Source organism: Cupressus sempervirens, chromosome 11 (genome assembly GCF_028749045.1).
Source record: "Cupressus sempervirens isolate cs-2001-9-10 chromosome 11, ASM2874904v1, whole genome shotgun sequence".
In the NCBI taxonomy this organism is placed as follows: Eukaryota; Viridiplantae; Streptophyta; class Pinopsida; order Cupressales; family Cupressaceae; genus Cupressus; species Cupressus sempervirens.
This window is the reverse complement of record NC_143128.1, coordinates 36,706,105-36,712,943: the sequence shown is the minus strand read 5'-3', so window position 1 is coordinate 36,712,943 and position 6,839 is coordinate 36,706,105. Positions and strand designations below refer to the sequence as shown.

Below are 6,839 nucleotides of genomic sequence, written 5' to 3'. Positions count from 1 at the left end.
TTGAGTGAAATTATTAAATTTATACATTTTATCTTTGACATGTGCATTTACTAGACCACTAATATTGATCTTTCATGACCAAAATGACCGCTTCCACTAGAGATCTTTCATTTTTGAAAATTCTTTTATTTCACTCCCACAAAATTTCCCATATTTTGAAGCAAGAAAACATAACCAAATACATCCAAACCATGATTTGGAAAATAAAGTAGGCTAGGTATGAAAAAAATCCCATAACATAATTGGAAGTAGCATTGATACATTTAATTATACATAATAAAATATCAATATTGTTGTGCAAATGAACATTGGAGAAATAAATGAACCACATTTTCCTTAGGCTTGTTACATAGGACACATTGAATGGGATGCATAATATTAATTTTATGAAGTCTATCACTAGTTAATATCATTTTCCTAAGATCATGCTAGGTAAAACAACATACCTAAAGAAGACCCATTTTATTCCAACAAAATTGGAATTTTCTTTGCTTAGTAATCTTTTGTTGGATAAGACATAAAGCTCTATAACCTAATTTTATAAAATATTATCCATTATATGTCAAGGCCAAATTAGATCATCATTTTTATTATTGAAAAATACCTTTCTATCACTTAAGATTGTTTATAAGCATATATTTTGATTTTACAAAATTGGAAAAGAGAAGGGAAATTTCCATAGAACTTTACTTGAGACCCTTTGACTACTACAACATACTCAACTAGTAATATAGCCAAAATATTTTTGGATATGTGAAGCACACTATTCAATTTTGTGTTAAGAATAAGTGGAGGCATACCAAACCATGAATCTTCCCAAAATTTGACTTACTCTCCATCATTCACTTCCCATAAGGACTAATCTATGATGACCTTTCTAGAGGCAACTGAAAAATTCCACATTATTGACCCACTGGTAGGATTTTAGATGGTTAAGATGTGCTTTGGAACACAGGAATCAATGTATTTAAGAACAAACATGGAATAATTTGGTATATTAGACAAAGCTAACTTGACCAATAAAAGTTTCTCACATAAAGACAACCAATGATATTTTGATGAACTAATATTGCTCTTGATTTTATCCAAAATAGTTTCCAATGGACATTTTTACTATTCCCAATAAATGGTGGAATACCAAGGTATAGAGAAGGAAAAATATCTTGTGTAAATTCAATTAGAATATTGACCAATCTCTTAGAAGTCATATCATTAGTGTGGATTTGTTTTTTAAAATGGACTCATTGACTTTTTTTCCCAAAACATGTGTGTAAAGATTTAAAGAATATTTGATTTCTTTAGCTTCTTGAATACAAACCTTCCCAAATAATTATAAAGTTTCTCCCATAGATAAGGAATGAGTAATTGGAAAAGATGTACATTCAACGCAAACTCCAACCCATCTATGTTTATCCTAATTTGATTTTATTGTCCCACTAAAGGCCTTCACCATGATAAGAAATAGAGATGGGAACAATGAACCTCCCTTTTGCATGCCTTGCGTGGATGAGAAGAAGCCAACTAAAAAAATCACCATAAATATAAGAATTTATCCACTTCACCTTATCATATGCTTTAACCATATCTAGCTTAATCATTATTGTAGCATTTTAATTTGATTGAATTGAATTTAGCACTTCATTAGAAACTATTTCCACTTCCATAGTTTATTTGACTAGAATAAACCCCCATTTTTGGTGAAATTATCTTAGACAAAATTTTAACTAGCTAGATATATATGGATTTTGTGATTATCTTATACACAATACTACACAAGGAGATAGGTTTGAAATCTACCAATGTTCAAGGTGAATTAACTTTCAAAATACATGCAACCTTAGTTTTATTAAAATTCTTGAGCATTGCTCCACTTGTTTTAGACTTTTCCAACACTACCAAAAAATAAAAATGAATTACATCCTAGCACTTTTAGAAACATAAGGTCATAAAATTATCATAACCATGAGCTCTACCTATATATAATGCAAAAAATAATAATTATAACTCTAGTTGTTGTGAAAGGTAAAGTAACTCATTAGTATCTTCCTTAGACTAAAGAAAAGATGACATACAACATTTCTTGTTTCTTTTTCATAGCCGAAGATGAATGAAGAGGAGAGGTCAACAAGTTTTTAAAATAATTAACACCATCTTTCTTTATACTTTATTGATATTTTAATAATTCCCCATTGGAAGATTCTTCTATTTCAAAAACTATATATTTATAATAGTCCTCTGTATGAAAAAAACATTTTTTTGTCACCTTGTTTGAGCCAAAGTTCTTTAGACATTTTCCTCTTCTTGCTTGCATAATTTCTCTCATTCAATTTGTTTTACAAAAGTATCCAAATCCATCCCATGAACAATAATAAAATTTCAAAATCTATAATTATTCCTCAAGATCCTTTTTTTATGAAAAATATTCTTGAAAATATTTTATTTTCAATATTTTGTCTTCCATTTTACATATTACAATTTTTTTTAGTGAAACTAATGTATTTTCATGCCTTCACAAAAAGGTGAATTTACCCACCATTGTCTCAACAATGGTAAAGAAGGAGGGTTGCAAAACCACATCTTGTCAAAATTGAATGTGATAGAGGATGGACTAGTTTATAGGGAGCCTTTACTAATTTCAAGTGGATTGGAAAATTATCAAACATGGAATAAAAGAGAATGGTAGAGGAAAAAGAAAAATTATGAAATTTCCAATTGAAAGATACCAAAAATCTATCTAAGCATTTTGCAATTTACAAAGAATCATTGCTTTTGCAGTTTCAAGTAAACTTTCCATTTCAAGGAGAAATATTTGATAGATTATTATCATTGATAAAGGATACAAAATCACCAAAAAAAAAAATTTGGAGAGGACAAATGCCACATTTTTTCTCTTGTGCAAATATGAATTTTCCTCCTATTATAAGGACACAATCTTGATAACCTTGAAACAGATTAGAAAGTTGTTACCAAAGTATAAATTTTACATTCATGGAAGAAGTGTCATAGACATTGAGAAGTATAAAAGATAGATCAAAATGATGTTAGGACAAAATTTTCCAACTAAAATTTTGTGCTACTAGATTTCCAACAACAATTTTCCAATTCCCTAACATTTTGAGGCCTTCTTGAACCATCCAAACTTTAATAAAGTTGATTGTCAATTGGTTAATTTTTTAATTAAAAGTTTGGTCTCCCATAGTAAAATAATATCTACTAAAAAAGAGTCAAATTGTTTCTTAACTCTTTTTTATTGTGTCAAAGTCGTTAATGCCTCTAAAATTCCATGAAACTATCATTTCTCTCAAGAAGAACACTTAATTCTCCTCATTGACCTTATCCATCTCAAATATGCAAATTTATCAACAATTGTAGACTAATGCTAGTTAATAATAAAATTTTAAAATTATTTTTACCAATTTATATGTTGATTTTAAATCAAATCCCTAATGAAAAAATAGAACAAATCAAATATGTTAGTGATAACAAAGAATAATTACTTCATGATTATTACAATTGATAGTGGTAAAAATTATTTAGAATTTGATACTTACATAAGATAGAAATTGTATATTGTAAATGAATATACAAGAAATAAAATTAATAGAAAAACTTCTTAAAATTAGCGGAGTTATTGTAAATGAAATTTAGCAATCTACTAAGCTTCATTTTTTGTTTGATTTCATCTATGGTTATTGGCCCAATTAACCAAAGTTAATATGTCAAAAGAGAGTTACTATATTTTATATCTATGAGCGGGGATTCATTTAACCAACTAATATACTAATCTATTAATCAAATAGTCAATCATAATAATAAAAATATATATAAAATAGTAAAATTACATAATTTATAAACAAATGTAAACATATAACTCAAAAACTTTCATACATACACAATTCAAAAACTAGCATGAATTTATGTTTTGGTGAACATACACACAATTGTGACTATTTATTACTATAAGAATAACAAAATAGTGTATTCAAAATGCTTTCTCTACAACACTCAAATAATTAGTAACTATGAAAATCAAATCTAAATGTAAACATATAACTCAAAAACTTTCATACGTACACAATTCAAAAACTAGCATGAATTTATGTTTTGGTGAACATACACACAATTGTGACTATTTATTACTATAAGAATAACAAAATAGTGTATTCAAAATGCTTTCTCTACAACACTCAAATTATTAGTAACTATGAAAATCAAATCTAAATGGTAAGAACATCACAACTACTTAACTATCAAAATTTGCTAATATCAACAAAAGATATCATTTTATTCTTCATCCTTCCTAAATAATTATAAATAAGTGTCCTCAATTTTAGACCAAAAATTGACTTCTATAATTAAATTAAATAATTTAAAAACAACCATAAGAATAATAAATATAACAAATAGTTACTATCTGACTTCCACTTGAATTATATAATATAATTCAAAAAGAATCATAAATGCACAATTAAAAACAACAATACATATCCAGTTCAATTCAACCATAAATTTAGCATTCGCTTAATTCCATCTCTACTTAACTATCATGGTCAACGTTCTTTCATTCAATAACTATTTTCCTTTTCATACTCACTAAATCATAATAAATAATAATAATAATCTCTTTTTATTAACCTGGATAATGTAAAAAACAATGATAAAATGTAAAATTCAAAAACAACACTAAATAACACCTGCTCCCCATCTTTCATATACAAAGAGTTGAAAGCCATCGTCCAACCTTCATTTTGTTGTACTTCATCTATGAAAACATGTAACCTGCATGAAAACGAAAATTGTCTCTCTCTGATAATTCTTGATAATTCAGAAAGACCGTAAAAACATTCAGACATAAATTGCGCGCCTAATGAAACCAGATCAGGTAATACAAACAGAATGTATACTTTTCACCATTCTTGAATTTTGTGTTTGTCTTCAGTAAACATATCTGCAAATCAAATTGAAAACATAAGAACAAGGATAAAACACATTGTATACTTCATACCAATCTTCAATTTAGGATATTTATTCAGTAATGGAAGTCTGTAATTCAAAGCTAAGGTATGATTGACAATACCCAATACAAACCCACTTTAAAACATTGAATGAAATGTTGTTCCTCCTTAAAACCGAGCATGAAAACATATTGCATTATTCACACCATTGTTGAGTCTTAGATTTATCTTCAGTAATGGAATTTTAGCATACGATTGAAATTGAAGATATGATTGATAATACCCAATACAAACCCACCATTACAAACATGAAACTTCCTACTCCAACTTATGAATGAACACGTATCAGGCAACGTAAACACACAAGAAATACAATGCATACATTTCACAGTACTTCAGTTTTGGAGCTTTCTTTAGTAACGGAAGTCAGCAATTCAAACTGAGGATATATTGATGGATAATACCCAATACAAACCCAATGTTAGAAACATAAAATGAAATGTTTTTCCTACTCAAACCCAAGAATAAAAGTGAAAGAATTCATTCATAGATCTGACATGAGAAGCAAAGCAAGATGCCTGGCCAAGAATAACTTGCTCACCAATGGTGGAATGATTTGCAGGCAAGTCATCCTTGGCTGGGTAACACGCTCTCATTCTACATGCAAGACCGCTGAATGATAGATTTTCCGATAAAACTAACTTATTTCTTCAATTTTTGGAGATGGGCAATTCAGAGAAGAAGTAAAGAATGTATATATAGGAGATTAATTCAACATACTAATGAGAGATGGTCATTTTTTTATGAATTCTGGTGAGATAAATGAATCAGAATGGCGCTGCATTCCTTTGGGTACGAGGAAGAGGCCCACGTGTTCATCGCTTTTGGACACGTACAAAACAAATCAGATTCTGGTAAATCTCCAGCGAGAGACTTGGATTCATAGATTAGTTCCACACTATTCTTTACACAATTTAAGCATGGGGATGAGCCTTCGCCTTCGCCTTCGCCTTTGCTGTGTTAGGATGCCGATTCAAACAACACATGTACAATTTGTACATTTATGAGTAAAGATCTTAGAACGTGGTAAGAATAATAGGAGAGAACAAGTCAAGTATAGTTAAGAGTGGGTAAACGGCTAATTTTCACTTCACAAGTATAGTCAAGAGTGGGTAAAGGAACGGTTTTTCACTTTTCAAGAGAGGAACCAAGAGTCTCCTCCATGTGTATTATTGATATCTTTATTAGTATTAGTGTTAAACCCTAACTGTGTAAAAGCTATATGTTTATGTGAGTATTTCTTCTCGGTAATAGTGGTGTCTCTATTGACATTGGTGTGTCTAACCCTAGTTTAGAGTGTCTTTAGGAGGTGCTAGTGTCACTCATACCCATTCCCAGTATCTATGCTAGTACTAGTGTTCAAACCTAATGTTAGGCTTACAAGTTTTCACGCCCACTAAAAGTGCTAGTGTTGACATGAGGAGAGGCTCTAAAGACTCTTTTCTATAAACTAATTATGTTGATTCATTTTTTAGGATTTCTCTTACATTCCAGTCAATAGAATTTCACAAACAAAAAGAGTTTACATATATGACAAATCATATAATTTGACACAAATGTCCAACAATAGTTTTTGGTGTCTTAAATAGGCATGTGCTAGTTTTTCATTGAAGAACTATTATTGTCATTATTGGCTTTAATGCCCAAACCTAGGTTTTCGTGTCAGTGCCCCATTATCTTGGCACTAGTGAACAACCCTAATTTTAGGTGTTCACATTTTGGTATCACCAAGAAGTGCAAATATCCACCAAAGGGGTTGGTACCCTTATAAACTCTTCTCTAAAAACTAATTTCATAGATTTATTATCTATAATTTTCCATACC

General features: G+C 29.6%; 1 long non-coding RNA gene across 3 annotated transcripts; it reads right to left on the bottom strand.

The window, feature by feature from the left end:
* Nucleotides 1–4,606: 4,606 nt before the first annotated feature.
* LOC149528136 (uncharacterized) lies at nt 4,607–5,726 on the bottom strand. 3 transcript variants are annotated; one of them, XR_016358680.1, is made up of 2 exons: nt 5,078–5,726; nt 4,607–4,948 (listed from the first exon to the last, which is right to left on the bottom strand). It is a non-coding gene; the product is annotated as an uncharacterized LOC149528136 (long non-coding RNA). The 3 variants fall into 3 exon arrangements; XR_016358679.1 differs by having other exon boundaries at nt 5,338–5,726; XR_016358678.1 differs by having other exon boundaries at nt 5,557–5,726.
* Nucleotides 5,727–6,839: the final 1,113 nt, after the last annotated feature.